The sequence below is a fragment of the Plecotus auritus genome (genome assembly GCF_963455305.1).
Source record: "Plecotus auritus genome assembly, chromosome: X".
Classification (NCBI taxonomy): domain Eukaryota; kingdom Metazoa; phylum Chordata; class Mammalia; order Chiroptera; family Vespertilionidae; genus Plecotus; species Plecotus auritus.
The window spans coordinates 103,247,003-103,264,708 of NC_137784.1; the positions used below are offsets into that span (position 1 = coordinate 103,247,003).

At 41.6% G+C, this 17,706-nt stretch overlaps 1 pseudogene across 1 annotated transcript; it reads right to left on the reverse strand.

The window, feature by feature from the left end:
* Positions 1-10,697: 10,697 nt before the first annotated feature.
* Positions 10,698-11,010, reverse strand: LOC308239690 (ATP synthase subunit g, mitochondrial-like; annotated as a pseudogene). Its single transcript has one exon. The product of its transcript is annotated as an ATP synthase subunit g, mitochondrial-like (transcript).
* Between the last annotated feature and the right edge of the window lie 6,696 nt (positions 11,011-17,706).

Consider the following 17,706-nt stretch of genomic DNA (forward strand, 5'->3'; position numbering starts at 1 on the left):
ATTGATGAAGCTATCCATTGAGGACCATGGAGTGCTTGAAATGACAGGCTAACAAGTTTGGGCTTCATCTTATAGGCAGAGGTCAGCCATGGAAAAACAAACAGGAAGCAGAAAAAGCTCTGCAGGGGTAAACAAGGTGAAGGAATTACCTCAGAGATGTGATTCAATGAAGACTTGGTGCCAATTAATTGCTATAACTGGCTCCTCACCTTCCAGCAAATGGTTACAATAATAAGATGGTCACAGTGCCTAAGTGTGTTGTAATTGTTGGTTTACTTTTCTGCCTTCCCTGCTTTTCTATGAGTTTTGAGAACAAAGTGGCCTAGTCTTATTCCTGTTTCTAGCACAGGACAAGACCTATAGTAAATGCTCAGTAAATGTTTGTTTGAATAATGGGAATTTCACAGATACTGCTAACAAATTCCAATCATGGAATGCTAATCCTTAGAGTCTTTCCTGCTTATGTATTAGGCACGTGGGTGGAGACACTGGTGTCCTGTTTAATGGGCTGGAGCAGGCCTTGGCTAACTAGAAAGTAGTTGGCTAAATGGATCCCTGGTGTCTGGCAGAGTAGTTTTTCCCCTTAAGGGCCCGTTAAAGAAACATTATTCTGACACCTGTTAAAATGGTAAAAAGACTTTCTTCAAGACTATTGCAATAAGGGAGTGAGAATGAACTCCTAATACCAGGACAAATAGGGATTTATAGCCAATGAGCAGAGTGAGGGGGTTGGTGGATGCAAAATTACTAAGAGGAAATTGATTAGATGTCATTATGGATTGAATGTTTGTGTCCCCATCCCCATTTTCATGTATTGAAGCCCCAACCCCCAATGTGATGATATTTGGAAATTGGGCCTTTGGGAGGTTTAGATGAAGTCATTAGCGTGGGGCCCCATGATGGAATTAGTGTCCCTTTAAAAAGAAGAGAGACCAGAGCTAGCTCTGACTTGCTCCCTCTCCTTCCCTCCCTCTCCTTCCTTCTCCCTCCTCTCCCTCCTCTTCTTCCTCTCCCCTTCCCTTTCCCCTTCCCCTTCCTTTTCTCCCCATCTCTCTCCCTTCTCTTCTCCCCCTCCTCCCCATGTGAAGACACTGAGAAGGTGGCCTTCTGCAAGCCAAAAAGAGGGTTCTCACCAGGAACTGAATCTGCCAGCTTCTTGATCTGGAAATTCTAGCCTTCAGAACTGTGAGAAATAAATGTTGTTTGAGCCATCCAGTCTATGGTACTTTGTTACAGCAGCCTAAGCTGACTAAGACAGACATCAAAGGTGAGGAAATTCTTACTAAACTGACTTAACAGGATTATTGCTAAAGGCAAGCCAAGGACTTAGAAATCAAAGGTTGGGGGATGAAGAACTTGATCAGATATCAAGAGTGATCAGATATCTTGAGTGGGAGGATTTTCCAATAAACTGACTTAGCAGGATTCTTTGACAAAGGCAGGTCAAAAACAGGGCCAAAGAGGAAGCCTAGTTAAAATGAGGGCTTAGAGGAGCCTGACCAATCTTTGTTCAAGGAGGGAGTCTTTTTCAGGCCTACTCTGCTGGAGCATAGTTTTGCTCATAATGCCTGGCATTTGCCACACCACTGAAACCTCCATTTGCCTAGGCCAGTGGTCAGCAAACTCATTAGTCAACAGAGCCAAATATCAACAGTACAACGATTGAAATTTCTTTTGAGAGCCAAATTTTTTAAACTTAAACTTCTTCTAATGCCACTTCTTCAAAATAGACTCGCCCAGGCCGTGGTATTTTGTGGAAGAGCCACACTCAAGGGGCCAAAGAGCCGCATGTGGCTCGCGAGCCGCAGTTTGCCGACCACTGGTTTAGTATGTGGCCACTTTTTCTTCCACAGTACCCTCACCTTCTCTTTACTCTTCTTTCAGAAAAAGGCAGTTTAAGTACCGCTCACCAAGGTTTGTGCTTTTAATGAGGCAGATTGGCGTTTATAAAAAGGGACAAATCCAGAAGGTAAAGGACTGGATGCCCCAAAGTAGAAAATTCAGACATCTGAGAAGGGGGCAGGAAGGCTTTGCACGCGTGCTTGCGTCCGGTGGTGGTGGAAAAGCTCGTTAGTATCCCTACACATTACACAGACATAGCTGCTTTCTTTGCCTGAGCCTAAAGTTTGCTCATATATTTTGTGCCCCAAATTCCTAGGACTTTCTGGGAGATGTTAGGCAGAGCTTTTTTTCCTAAAAAGACAGAAAAATTTAAGGTTTAAAGCTAAACCCTGACTCTTAGATAAGATGCAGCCCTTACTAAAATAGCACTATGTCAGTGGAACATGGTCTCATTGGCTCATTATCAGGTAAGGTCAGGACATTATTTCTGGCAGCTTCTAAAAGCCAGAGCCTGTTAGAAAAAAAGTCTTCTTCCTGAGGATTTAATACAGCTTGTTCTTGCTCCTTCTCAAGAGCTAGCGCTTACTCTCTCTTTTCTTGGGCCTTCTTTTAAAATGTTAATTAAATTTGCTTGATCTCCACTGAACCCCAGCCCCAGCTAATTTTGGAGATCTGGAAAAAGAGCTTGATGTTTATAAAAGATGTGCCTGTCTTTGCACCTGAGCTACCTTTGTATTTCATTCTGTTTTATTACATGAAATTGTGTGGGGCCCTAAACACTAACATACATAACATTGATTGTATTCTGCATAACAAATTGGATTAGGATAATTAACACACAGATGCTAAAAAACCCTAAATGCAAATCAATGCAATTAGTCATGACTTAATATATTACAATTCACACATTGCAATGTCTTATTGTGATTATACTATTTTAGAACAAAATGCTTTAACAAAAAAAAAAGAGTAAGGAAAGAATTCTTTTACTCTGGTGCTGCATGAGCTTTGAACAAGAAATTGTTTTATGCTAATTTGGAATTTCACTACTTAGAATTCTTATTAACTAATCAGATCCTTCAGTTTCTCTTGCCCCCTTTTATATAGAGAAAGCTGCTTCTTTAGCAAGACAATTTCATGCACAATTCAACTTGAATGCCACCATTATGAACAAAGGAATTTGCACACGGATGGTTTTGACAAACATGGCTTTAGAAAACCGAGCCTTGGGTGGTGGGGGACCTGCCCCCCACCGATGGCCAGGACCCTGAAACAAAGCAGACAGAGTGTAAGCAGTTGGAACGGGTCCAAGTTAGCTGGCAAATTGTCAGACCTGTCACAAAGGGCAGTAGGTTCAGAGCTGCCACAAAGGGTTGTGCAGCTTGTTCCTAGCTGAGCCATCAGTGGTGGCTTAACTCTAGCCTGGGATCCACACTCCAAGCTGTGCACCCAGGTGAAGCAAGGAAAGGGGGGGGGGAGAGAGAGAGAGAGAGAGAGAAGGAGAGAGAGAGAGAGAGAGAGAGAGAGAGAGAGAGAGAGAGAGAGAGAGAGAGAGAGAGAGAATGAGAATTCAGGTCTTATTACAAGAAACTACAGTAGCTGGAATCTCTAGGGTCTGAACTGTGAACTCAAATCTAATTCCCAAATTCTCTTCTGGTTTATCCAGCAGTGCTCCTCCATGATGCTCTGTGCTTGCTTAGAATTCCCCAAAATTTAAGTTTTATACTCTCAAGTATGTGCTCCTGTACCCTTCTAGGTTCTTGGCTGAGACTCCCTCACCCTACCCCGTAATAAAAAGACAGATTAACAGGAGAAAAACAGAAGTTTAATGACATGTGTACCTCCTGTATACATGGAGATACCCAGGAAAACTAACTCCAAAATGGTCCAAGCCATTACCTTAAGTAAATATCATCTCTAGCTAAAGACAAAAGAAGATGGGGAGGCAATTATAGGAGGCTAGCAAGAAAAGCACCGTAAACAAGGGTAAGGTTGTTAGGCAGATTTAGGTTGTTGTCTTCTCCGCTGATAAGAGTCTCACAGGGGTCCTCAAACTTTTTAAACAGGGGGCCAGTTCACTGTCCTCAGACCGTTGGAGGGCCGGACTATAGTTAAAAAAAAAAACTATGAACAAATTCCTATGCGCACTGCGGGCCCGGGATGAGTTGGCTGCTAAGCAGGACAGGCAGCGGCACCCGGCGGGCTGGATAAATGTCCTCGGCGGGCTGCATGTGGCCCGCGGGCCGTAGTTTGAGGACCCCTGCTAGTAATTCTTCTTCCTGGTACAGGGAGGGAGACATCCTTACAAATGGTGATTTCCTTTATACATGTAAGCATCTCTTACAAACCTCTCCATTTGCAGAGCTTTTCCTGAGCCTGCTATTTCTTAGTCAGCCAAAAATAATCCTTATGCCAAAAATGTATATTTGGTGCTGGCAACCCTGCTCCCCTTGTCTAGAGTCCCCCTACCCAGGGTTGCCACATTAAAATTTTTTTAAATTGATTTCAGAGAGGAAGGGGGAGAGAGAGAGAGAGATAGAAACATTAATGATGAGAGAGAATCTTGATCGGCTGCCTCTTACATGCCCCCTACTAGGGATCCAGTTAGCAACCCGGCATGTGTCTTTGACCGGAATCAAACCCAGAACCCTTCAGTCCACAGGCCATCACTCTATCTACTGAGCTAAACCAGCTAGGATAGGTTTGCCAGATTTGGTGAACAATTATTGTTTGTTTGTTTTAAATCCTCACCCGAGGATATTTTTTCATTGATCTTTCAGAGAGAGCGGAAGAGAGAGGGAAAGACAGAGAGAAACATTGATGTGAGAGAAACACATCAATTGGTTGCCTCCTGCATGCGCCCGACCAGGGCCCTGGGCGGGGAGGAGCCTGCAACCAAGGTATGTGCCCCCGACCGGAATCGAACCTGGGACCCTTTGGTCTGCAGGCCGACACTCTATCCACTGAACCAAACTGGCTAGGGTGGTGAATAATTATTTAATTGGAATTCCAGATATACAACAAATGCTTTTATAAATATAATAAAGGGAATAATAAATATATCCCATACAAGATTTTAGACATGCTAAAATTAGTGTTGTTTATCTGAAATTCAGATTTAACTTGGTGTTCTGTGTTTTATCTGGCAACCCCATTCCCACCTCCACCCCAGCACAAAGCAGAGATTGTTGATTAAAATAGATCTAGGCCAGTAGTTCTCACATTTGAGCATGCATCAGAATCACCTGGAAGCTATTAAGACACAGATTGCTAGTCCCCACTCCCAGAGTTTCTGATTCAGCAAGTCTGGAGATATGCCCCACAATTTGCATTTCTAACAAATTCCCAGGTGCTGCTGCTGTTGGTCTGGGGAGCACACTTTGGGAGCCACTGCTCTAGCACAACCTCAATAAATAGCTCTAATGGGTATGAAGCTTTTGTTCCCAAGTTGATAATAACCAAGCAGAAAGTTTCCCAGACCTCTTGCAGCAAGATCTGTGCGCTCCTTAAAGTGTGTATTCACCTATGTCGCCCTCAGCTACTTCCATGCATGATCACACTGGTTGGTGATTATGCTAGGTTGGTGCTGAGCAAAATTGTGGTTTGGATTTATTGGTTCCAGGCTTGTTTGTACCTTCATCAACTTAAACTCCTCTATCTCTCTCCCTTCCTCTAGGTGCCAGTGTCTTACCATTGTCTAACCTAGGGAAGACAAATTTATACATTAGGGGTTCCAGTGAAGAGGGACTCCATTTCTTTCCTAAGCAGGGGAGCTGCCATTTGGAAGTTACTGGCAGTTTTTAGTATAGACATTGATTCCCTTTGAGGGTTTCTTCCTTTCTTCTGAGCAAGTCACCAGAATCACCCTTAAGTTACAAAAATATAAAACACTACATGCCTATTGACATAGGATACTAATAGTTGTCAGGAGGAAATTGGGTTAATTTACATAAGGAGTATTAGGACTTCTATTTGAGACAGATTGAGATACTGAATTTTTCTTTTTTTTGAAGATATAACTGGCTTTATTAAGTGATTCATGAAAATGTGGTGGCTAATATCACACAAGTTTTACATGTTATGGGTCTGATCATCTAGAGCAGGGGTAGGGAACATCTGGCCCAAGGGCTGTGTAAGGCCTGAAAAATCATTTGGTCTGGCCCTGTCAAAGCATTAGGGGTGAATTAGTTAAATGTTTGACCAAATATAGCAGCCTAATTTTTTAAAAAATTCTTTATTGTTTAAAGTATTACATATGTCTCCTTTTCTCCCCCATTGACCTCTCTCCAGCCGTGCCCATCCCCCAGCACATGCCCTTACCCCCCTACTGTCTGTGTCCAAGGTTATGTATATAAGTCCTTTGGTTGATCTCTTACCCACCCCCCCCCCACCTTCCCTCTGAGGTTGGACGGTCTGTTCAATGCTTCTATGTCTCTGGATCTATTTTTGTTCATCAACTTATGTTGTTCATTATTTCCCATAGATGAGTGAGATCATGTGATATTTATCTTTCTCTGACTGACTTATTTTGCTTAGCGTAATGCTTTCTAGTTCCATCCATGCTGTTCCAAATGGTAAGAGTTCCTTCTTTTTTACAGCAGCATAGTATTCTATTGTGTAGATGTACCACAGTTTTGTAATCCATTCATCATAGCAGGCTAATTTTTAAGTTGATAATTTTGTATGGTCTGAGAATGGTGTTATAAATATCCAAATGGCCCTTGCCAGAAAAAGGTTACCCACCCCTGATCTAGAGAGAGGAAAAGGAAAAGTACTTGAAGTATTCAGAAGACAATAGCTGTCCACAACACCTTGACTCAGCATGCCTTCTAGGAAGTGATCAGAATTGCTGCACAGTACTACTTGTCATCTCTGCTCTGAACTCCTCCCTTTACCAGTGCATAAAGTGGATGTGGTAGCCTCATTTACAGTTATTACATTGGTCAAAAGAGAGGATTCCCCTTATCTGTACCACGTTGTACCCTGTTCTCTGCCCTTATAGCTCTTTTCTGCTCATATCTACTACTGCTTGACCTTGTCCTGCGGTGAACTCAGTCAACTGAATACTCTTTCAATGAGCTTTTCCTAGACATGGTGACAGAACTGTTATGGACAAAGAAATTGCCCCCAAGAGGGATTGTGGCAGTTACGAGTAATGCAGGGTGGAGGTGTCATTAAGAAAGTTCCTCCGTCTGGCAATTTAGGCAGGACCTTATAGGGGCACTAGTTAGACTTAGAAACTGAATTTTGTCAGAGATACTTAGAAGTCAGGAATCTCCTGGAGATGGACTCATGCTAATAAAATCGAAATCACAAGGGATAGAAATATATGTAAAGTTAGAATTTTGATTTATTCATATTCAGACTGGAGTTGGCATATCAGCCGTCAGGTCAGACTTGAAAGGGAAGCTTAATGATAGCAGAAGGTTGTTTGGGGGCACTAGGAAGGAGAACTAGGGGACCTCCTTGGGCTATCTTAATGGCATCAGCCATCCACCAGGGAATAGATCAGAGAGCAGGTACTAAATATTGATGTATTTGTATGTCAGAATGAGCTTTCCTGGACAATTGAGCAGAACATTGAGACTTTCTTGTTCTTTGACTCACCACCTTCTAGATTTCCACACTAACCTCTTTTTTTGGTTAACACATCTATCTTCAGCTTCAATCAAATTAACATTCAATGAGTTATCAGCAGCATTACCTCAAACTAGTGTTCTGAGAAAGGAACATTATTTTGTGGGATGATAATTAATGGTTGCAGCTAACAGATTTTTGATGGTCAATAATGAGGTAAACTTATAGATTTCTTTTCCATCAGACTTCTCAGAGCCTTTAGTGAACCAGTGTGCACTGTGAATTTCCAAAAGAAGGCTAGAGATTGCACATTTATTTGACCACTTAGTTGTATTTTTCAAAAGAAGTCGCAACAGCAAGTGCATTAGTTTCCTATTGTTGCTGTAACCAATTAGCATACTTAGTGGCTTAAACCAGCACAAATATATTACCTTACAGTTCCGTAGTTCAGTTGTCTTAAAAATCAAGGTGTCTACAGGGTTGTGTTCTTCTGGAAGCTCTAGGGGATACTCTGTTTCCTTGCTTTTTCCAGATTCTATAGGATAGCCACATTCCTCTTCATCTTCAAAGCCAGCACCATAGCATCTTTAACCCCACCCCCTCTCCTCTTCCCCTCTACTGTCATCACATGTATTGACACTTCTGCCTCACTCTTATAAGAACTCCTGTGATTGCATTAGATCCATCTGGATAATCCAGGGTAATCTTCTTAAGATATTTAACTTAATCATACTGCAATGTCCTTTTTGCCAAGTAATGTAACATGTTCATAGGTTTTGGGGATTAGGATGTGGACATCTTTGGATGTGGGGGGGAGTTAATTATTCTACCTACCAACAGGGAACAATGGGAAACACTGGGCTATGGTATTTAACATGCCAATACAATCCTACTCTTCTAAGACTATATCCAGGTCAAACTTCATTGAATTTGGGGAGTTCTTGACATTTCTCACCATTTAGAGTTTAGAATGCGCTATTGCAGATCTCACAGAATTCTGAGAGTACTTATTACCTACTAGAGGCCCAGTGCATGAAATTTGTGCATGTGGGGTATCCCTCAGCCCAGCCTGCACCCTCTCCAATCTGGGACCCCTCGAGGGATGTCCGACTGCCTGTTTAAACGGGCAGTCAGACATCCCTCTCACAATCCCTCTCACAATCCAGGACTGCTGGCTCCCAACTGCTCGCCTGCCTGCATTACTGATTGCCCCTAACTGCTTCTGCCTGTCAGCCTGATCACCCCCTAACCACTCCCCTGCCAGCCTGATTGATGCCTAACTGCTCCCCTGCCAGTCTGTTTGCCCCTAACTGCCCTCCCCTGCAGGCCTGGTCACCCCTAACTGCCCTCCCCTGCCTGCAGGCCTGGTCCCCCCCAACTGCTCTCCTCTGCAGGCCTGGGTCCCCCCCCCAACTGCCCTTCCTTGCCAGCCTGTTTGCCCCCAACTTCCCTCCTCAGCCAGCCGGGTCACCCCCAACTGCCCTCCCTTGCAGGCCTGGTCCCTCCCAACTACCCTCCCCTGCTGGCCTGATTACCCACAACTGCCCTCCCTTGCAGGCCTGGTCCCTCCCAACTACCATCCCCTGCTGGCCATCTTGTGGTGGCCATCTTGTGTTCACATGGGGGCAGCCATCTTTGCCCACATGGGGGCAGTCATCTTGTGTGTTGGAGTGATGGTCAATTTGCATATTACTCTTATTAGATAGGATAGAGGCCTGGTGCACGGGTGGGGGCCAGGTGGTTTGCCCTGAAGGGTGTCCTGGATCAGGGTGGGGGTTCCCTTGGGGCATGGGGTGGCCTGGGCGAGGGGCCTGTGGTGGTTTGCAGGCTGGCCATGCCCCCGGCGACCCAAGAGGATGCCCTGGTATCTGGAATTTTTTTATCTTCTATAATTGAAACTTTGTAGCCTTGAGCAGAGCCAAGCTTCCTCCTTGCTCCATGGCTGCCGCCATTTTTGTTGAGATTTATTTATCTTCTATAATTGAAATTTTGTAGCCTTGAGTGGAAGCCTAGGCCGGCCAGGGTGTGTGGAAAGCTTGGCTTCCTCCATTACTGGGGAAACCCAAGCCTCCTGCTCGCTCCATGGCCACAGCCATCTTGGTTGGGTTAATTTGCATACTCACTCCTGATTGGCTGGTGGGCGTGGCTTGTGGGTGTATTGGAGGTATGGTCCATTTGCATATTACTCTTTTATTAGATAGGATAAGATCTAATATTATCTACTTGTGGGGCAAAAGCTCCTGGATGGAGAAAGAGGAAGGCCTTGTGCACTGAAGAAGGGGACTTTCCCCAAGACTCCTTCCCAGAAACACAGCATTTTCAGAGACCAAAGTTATTCAGAAGAATTCCATGGCGGTGGGTTAAAGTTACTTGTTTAAATGAAAGTAGAGATAACCTATGGTTTGAAATGGAAATTAGGGCTCCAGAATGTCTTAAATTAGAGTGTTACCAGCCTGGGAAACCCCCTTTGACTTGTGAGCAAGAAAGTAAGTCTGCAAGCAGGTGACCTTTTCATGCTACCTCATATATTTGTGACAGGTGCTGTGCTATGTTTGAAGAAATTGACACCCCAAATTTTTCCCTTTTCTGTGGAGAAAGTTTGATCTCTTCTTTCTTCTAAGGATATTTTACTGTATTGCATGATGATGGTAATAGGTCTTGACTTTGATCTAGTTTCTGTTGAGTATGGGGTCCCCAAAGCTAATGATCTCACCAGAAACCAAACTGAAGATGGTGTTATTTTTTTTAAATTTATTGATTGACTTTCAGAGAGAGAGAGAGAGAGAGAGAGAGAGAGAGAGAGAGGAAGAAAAACATCAACTTGTTGTTCCACTTATTTATACATTCATTGGTTGATTCTTATACGAGCCCTGACCAAGGATCAAACCTGAAACCTTGGCATATCAGGACAATGCTCTAACCAATTGAGCTACCCAGCCAGACCTGAAGATGGAGTTACTGAAATTCCATTAAACACTTTTACATTGATTACGGGTAAGAATAGTAATTTCAGCTTAAGCACCAATTATGCCGAATATTTAATTACAGAGGACAAGTAACTTAGATTCTTGAGAAAAGTTCTCATGAAGGTTTGGGTCTGCTTGTAAAAATACATACCAGAGGTTGCTAGGCATTTCTTTCTCACCAAATCTCAATAGTCTTTTCTTTTTAAAATTTTAAAATTTTGACATATCTTTTTAATTTAAATACCATTCTGATCACTCATGGTCTAAGAACATTCAAATAACTTAAAATAAATAGATATTAAAGATTGATCTTCAAACATTATAATCAATGATGACACACTTGCCTATGATCTCACTGACATAAAACCACATCCACACCTCAGTGTCCACCATACCATTCAGCAGTGCTTCCTTAACTGTGAACTCTTTGAAGATACCAATTTGAGCATTATTGCCTAGTTTTTTCAAGCTCTGAATAGCTGTAGGGATTTCAGCAGGGGTTGGAGGAACCAGCTTAACCTTGGTATAATGCCAAAAGGTGGCCAATCGAGGCTTCCGAGTAAGTCACAGCAGCATTTGCCAGCACAGGAGCCTTCTCCACAAGGTTATGGACAAACTGTGCCATGTTTCTAGAATGGAAAGTCTGTGACCTTGAATGGCTGGCCGAATGTTATTCCCACCCTCCCACGCCCTAAGAACACCTCAATAGCTTTTTATTTATTCCCATGTTTGTCTCATTCCAACTGACACTGACTACCCTAACATACTAATTTCTTAAATATTTGGCTTCTATGACCCAGGCCTATGCTAGTTTTCATTCTATCCCCTACAACACACCTTTTTCTTTTATTTCCTGTTTCCCTCTTTTTTCTTCTTCATCCTAACTGTGGAGTCTCATGAAGACACAGTGAATGGTTGACACTCTTCTGTTTTCTTCGTGTCTTTTTCATCTATCCATCAAACATTGTTTAATGTTTAAATATTTATGGAATTAGAGAACATTATGCCAAGTGAAATAAGCCAGTCAATGAAAGAAAAATACCACATGATCTCACTCATTTGGGGATAATGAAAAACATTATAAACTGATGAACAAAAAGATAGATACAGAGGCAGTAAAGCATAAAACAGACTGTCAAATTACAGTGGTAAGGTTAGGGAGGGGTGGGGGAATTAAGAGATCAACTGAAGGACTTATATGCATGCATATAAGAGTAACCAACGGATGCAAAACATTGGGGGGTGAGGGCATGTATGGGAGTGGGGTGGGGGGCAATGGTAAGATATGTACACATATAATACCTTAATAAAAAAATTAAAAAAAATATTTATGTTTGGAGACCTATATTGTGTTCTATACAGAAATGTATTAGACACAATCATTGTCTTCTGGGAACTCAATTAATACAATATAGTGCAATATTTTTCATGAAATACATAGTAGAAGCAAGTAACAGAAAACTCAGCTCAAGATGACTTAAACAAAAAGGACAAATATTATTTCTTATAAAAAAAAGTTCTAAAGATATGGAGGTTCCAGAACTGGTCAATTCAATAGCTCAAGGACCTCAATAAGAACCCAGGTGTTTTCCATCTTTTCATCTGTTATGTTTACTATATCCCTTCCAGAACTGTAAGATGGTAGCAACATGTCCATGCCTCACATGCAGAAATGATGATGTTCATCTAGAATAAGGTGTTTCCTGCAGTGCATTTAATTTTGAGTAAGAAAAACCTATCTTCCAAGCACCCGCCCATTGGCTAGGATTACCTACATCAGTCACTGACAAGGGGAATGAAACTACCATGATAGGCTTGTAGACCAGTGGATCTCAACTTTGACTGTGGCACCTGGGCATCAACATTTTTAAAGTTCTCCAGGTTACTCCCCTGTGCACCCAAGGTTGAAAACCACTGGCCTAGACCATTCCCTGTGATTTTTCCCACTGGAGCAGAAGCGCTCCCAGCTTCCCTTAAGAACATGAGTGACTGCTATAGGACAAAATTGGGATTCTATAAGCAAGAAGAAATGAGGAATAGCTTTTTGGTAGGCAAACCACAATGTCTGCTACAGTAACTAATCAACATTCATGATTTCAACTAGCACTTCTATATGGAGACTGATGATTCTGGTTCTGACCTCATCTGAGCTTCTGACCTATTTCTTCAACTGTCTCCTGGCATTTCTACTTGGATTTTTTGTTCACATTTCAATCTCAATTTGTTCCAAACCAAGTGTTCCAGCCTGCTTCTCCTCCTGATGACATTATTTCCATCATGTGATACCAGCATTCTCAGGGTATTTCAGGCTCAGATTCTTGGAATCTTTTCTTATCCTTCTTTATCCCTATTTTTAAAGTAACCTCACCCTGATTTTTCTCCCTGAGATATTTCAATTCTACTCCACTATATCCCCTTCTATCCTGGTTTAGGATACCCTACAACATTTTATGCTTGCATTCTGTAATAGCTACCAAGCTGCTGTCCTAATTCCAGGCTTTCACTCTTTTGGGTCATTCTGCATATCACTGTAAACTCATTCCTGAAATACTGTCTTCATTATGTGACTCTGCACAATGCCTTCTTTTTTTATTGTTAATTTTCGCCTGAGGATATTTTTTCCATTGATTTTTAGAGTTTTAGAGAGTGGAAGGGAGGAAGAGGATATATATATATATATATATATATATATATATATATATATATATATATATATATATATATATTGAGGCCCGGTGCATGAATTCATGCATGGATGGGGTCCGGCCAGCCTGGCCAGGGGTAGGGGACATGGATGGTTGGCCGGCTTGCCTGCTGGTCGAACTCTGGTTGAGGAGACAATTTGCATATTAGCCTTTTATTATATAGGATATACACTGTGTGGCCAGATTATTATGTGTTCAGAGATCATAATAATCTGGCCAATATATATGGGAAGAGAGAGAGAGAGAGAGAGAGAGAGAGAGAGAGAGAGAGAGAGAGAGAGAAACATTGATGTGAGAGAGACACATCAATTGGTTGCATCCCTGCATGTGCCCCGACCTGGGCCAGGGATTGAACTGGCAACCCAGGTATGTGCCCTTGACTGGGAATTGAACCCGAGACCCTTTTGGTGCTCGGGGCCCATGCTCCAACCACTAAGCAATACTGGCCAGGGCATGCACAATGCCTTTTTATGATTATCTGTTTTCAAGGCGCTTTAATTTCAAGCCCTTCCCATCTTTTAAGGACTTGTTGGAGCCCTAGGTCTTCCAGGAAGTATTCTTCATTTACTCCAATTCTCTTGGATTCAGACAAATCTTGGTTGAACTCCTTACTCACCACTTATTATCTATGTTTCTTTGGCAATTTGCATAACCTTTCTGAGTTTCAGTTTCCTTATCTGTAAAATGTGAATAATTCTAGTTTCTACCTCACAGGTTTATTAGGATGAAACGAGTTCCTTTTTTCTCTGCCTCTTTTTGGACCTCTTATGTTGCCTACTCTTCACTACATAACTGAGCCTTTTATTATCTAATGTTCTGCACTATGACCTAATTGTCTCATGGATATAAGTATCTGTTCTCCCCAACTTGATAGTACAGCTCCTTTAAGGGTAGGCACTGTACAGTTGACCCTTGAATAACATGGGGGTTAGGGTGCCTATCACCACACTCCTGCTCTTGAAAAATCGGAGTATAATTTAAGTTGGCCCTCTGCATCTGTGGATTCCAAAGATGAATCGAAAATACTATTTTCCAAATGATGGTTGCTAGAGGCGGGGGGCAGGGGGCAGTTGGGAGGCTGGGTGAAAAAGGTGAAGGAATTAAGAAGTACAGAGTGGTAGTTAACAGAATGGTCAAGGGCTGTAAAGTACAGCATATGTGATATAATCAATAATATTGTAATAACTACGTATGAGGCCATGTGGGTACTTGAAATATTGAGGGGAATACTTTGTAAAGTATATGATTTTCTAACCACTATGCTGTACATCTGAAAGTAATATAAAATAATATTGAATATAAACTGTAATTGGAAAATAAAAATTAAAACAAAACTAAAAGAAAGAAGGAAAGAAAATACTGTTTTCTATCTGCAGTTGTGGATGGGAAACCTAGGGATAGGGAAGGCTGACTGTATATTTATTGAAAAACAAAATCCTTGTAGGAGTGGACCTGCGTAGTTTAAACCTGTGTTCTTCAAGCTCATCTGTACTTGCTACTTTTCTTCTGTGTCCTTCCAAATTCTCCTATTGTGTGCTGAGCCAGGATATAAGGCATTCCACACATGCTTGCCAGTTTTGTAAGTATTAAGCAGCATAAACTAAAAGTACTAGAGAACTGGGAGGAAAGAACTATCTGCAGCTTAAGGGGATGGAACACCATGCAGAGTTACTTCCTTTTTTGTCACCTCTTTTCCAGTCAGTAGCTGCTATGCTTGGTTCCTGGCACTGCATTTCAGGTGATATTATTTAGATGGAAGAATCTCCATGCTAGTTTCTATTGCTTTCACTCTTGGGGCAAGGTGGAAGCCTGCCTTACTGTAGCTCTGAGCTTGCGTTCAGTGGCCTGTATATCACACCGATAAAGACCAATGGTTTTGGCTTTCAGTAGAGTGGGGCTCACACTGCTAATCATCTTACTGTCTCCACATCAATGTGAGATAGGTAGGGCAGGCATCATTCCTATTTTGTAGATGAGAAAACTGAGGCACAATGAAAAGGAGTAATTTGGCTAAAGGTACATACAGATGCAGGTCTTCTAATTCTCTGCTCAGGGCTTCTGTCAACTCAACTTCCAGTTATTTAGATTCAGGTTCAAATAGGTTATAGGCAAGGAGAACACCACAAATGAGATAAACAACCAAACAAATCAAAGAAACCAAAACCATGTGAAGCCATAGTGCAAAATACATGATGCATTTTTCTCCAACAGAGTCACATTTTTCTTTATGGCCATTTGCAATATCACCTTGTGACTATTTCGGTAACACTTAGAAGCAACAGAATTAAGCATAGTATTTATATTATTATAGACATTTTAATGATGTTGATTCTACCAATCCATGAACACGGTATGTTCTTCCATCTGTTTATGCCTTCCTCTATCTCTTTTTTCAACGTCCTGTAGTTTTCTGAGTAGAGGTCTTTTACCTCCTTAGTTAAGTTTATTCCTAGGTATCTTAATTTTTTTGTGTGCAATGCTAAATGGGATTGTTTTTTAATCTCCTTTTCTGTAAGTTCACTATTGGTGTATAAAAATGCTGTATATTTCTTGGCGTTAATTTTGTATCCTGCTACATTGCCAAATTCATTTATTTATTTATTTTATTTATTTATTTTTTAATGGTATTTTATTTATTTTATTTTTGTTGCTGTTAATCCTCACTCAAGGATATTTTTCCATTGATTTTTAGGGAGAGAGTGGAAGAGAGAGGGAGAGACAGAGAGAAACATCGATGTGAGAGAGACACATTGATGGGTTGCCTCCTGCATGCCCCGACCAGGGCCCGGGCCGGGGAGGAGCCTGCAGCCCAGGTACATGCCCTTGATCGGAATCAAACCCGGGACCCTTTGTCTGTAGGCCGATGCTCTATCCGCTGAGCCAAACCGGCTAGGGCCCAAATTCATTTATTAAGTCTAATAATTTTTGATGGAGTCTTTAGGGTTTTCTATGTATAGTATCATGTATTCTGAGAATAATGACAATTTTACTTCTTTTCCAGTTTGGATGCCATTTATTTCTTCTTCTTGATTGATCGCAATGGCTAGCACTTCCAGTACTATGTTGAACAGGAGTGGTGAGAGTGGGCATTCCTGTCTTATTCCTGTTCTTAAGGGAAACGGTTTTAGTTTTTGCCCATTGAGTATGATGTTGGCTGTAGGTTTGTCATATAAGGCTTTTATTATGTTGAGGCATGATCCTTCTATTCCCATCTTGCTGAGAGTTTTTATCAGAAAAGGGTGTTGGACTTTGTCAAATGCCTTTTCTGCATCAATTGATATGATTATGTGATTTTTGTCTCTCAGTTTGTTTATGTGATGTATCATGTTTATTGATTTGTGGATATTATACCAGCCTTGCATCCCTGGAATAAATCCCACTTGGTCATGGTGTATGATCTCTCTAATGTAATGCTGGATCTGGTTTGCTAGAATTTTGTTGAGGATTTTAGCATCTATGTTCATCAGGGATATTGGCCTGTAATTCTCTTTCTTTGTGGTGTCTTTATCTGGTTTTGGGATTAGGGTAATGCTGGGTTCATAGAAAGAGCTAGGAAGTGTTCCTTCCTCTTGAATTTTTTGGAATAGTCTGAGGATTGATTTTAGTTTTTCTTTGAATGCTCAGTAAAACTCCCCTGTGAAGCCATCTGGTCCAGGGCTTTTGTTTGCTGGAAGCTTTTTGATTACGGTTTTATTTATTTATTTATTTATTTATTTAAATAAATAAATAAATCTTTATTGTTTAGATTATTACAGTTGTTCCTCTTCCCCCCCCATAGCTCCCCTCCACCCAGATCCCACCCCACCCTCTGCCCTTACTCCTCCCCCCACTGTCCTCATCCATAGGAGTATGATTTTTGTCCAGTCTCTTCGAGCACCCCTCACACTCCCTTCTGCCTGAGAATTGTCAGTCCACTCCCTTTCTATGCCCCTGATTCTATTATATTCACCAGTTTATTCTGTTCATCAGATTTTTTATTTCCTCGATCTTTAGATTCACTTGTTGATAGATATGTATTTGTTGTTCATAATTTTTATCTTTACTGTTTTCTTCTTCTTCCTCTTCTTTAAGAATACCTTTCAGCGTTTCATATAATACTGGTTTGGTGGTGATGAACTCCTTCAACTTTTTATCTGTGAAGCTCTTTATTTGACCTTCAATTCTGAATGATAGCTTTGCTGGGTAGAGTAATCTTGGTTGTAGGTTCTTGCTATTCATCACTTTGAATATCTCTTGCCACTCCCTTCTGGCCTGCATAGTTTCTGTTGAGAAATCAGCTGACAATCATATGGGTGCTCCCTTGTAGGTAACTAACTGTTTTTCTCTTGCTGCTTTTAATATTATCCCTTTGTCTTTTGCTCTTGGCATTTTAATTATGATGTGTCTTGGTGTGGTCCTCTTTGGATTCCTTTTGTTTGGGGTTCTCTCCAATTCCTGGACTTGTAAGTCTATTTCTTTCACCAGGTGGGGGAAGTTTTTGGTCATTATTTCTTCAAATAGGTTTCAGTATCTTGCTCTCTCTCTTCTTCTGGCACCCCCATAATTCGGATGTTGGGACGCTTGAAGTTGTCCCGGAGGCTTCTTCCACTATCTTCATATTTTTGGATTCTTTTTCC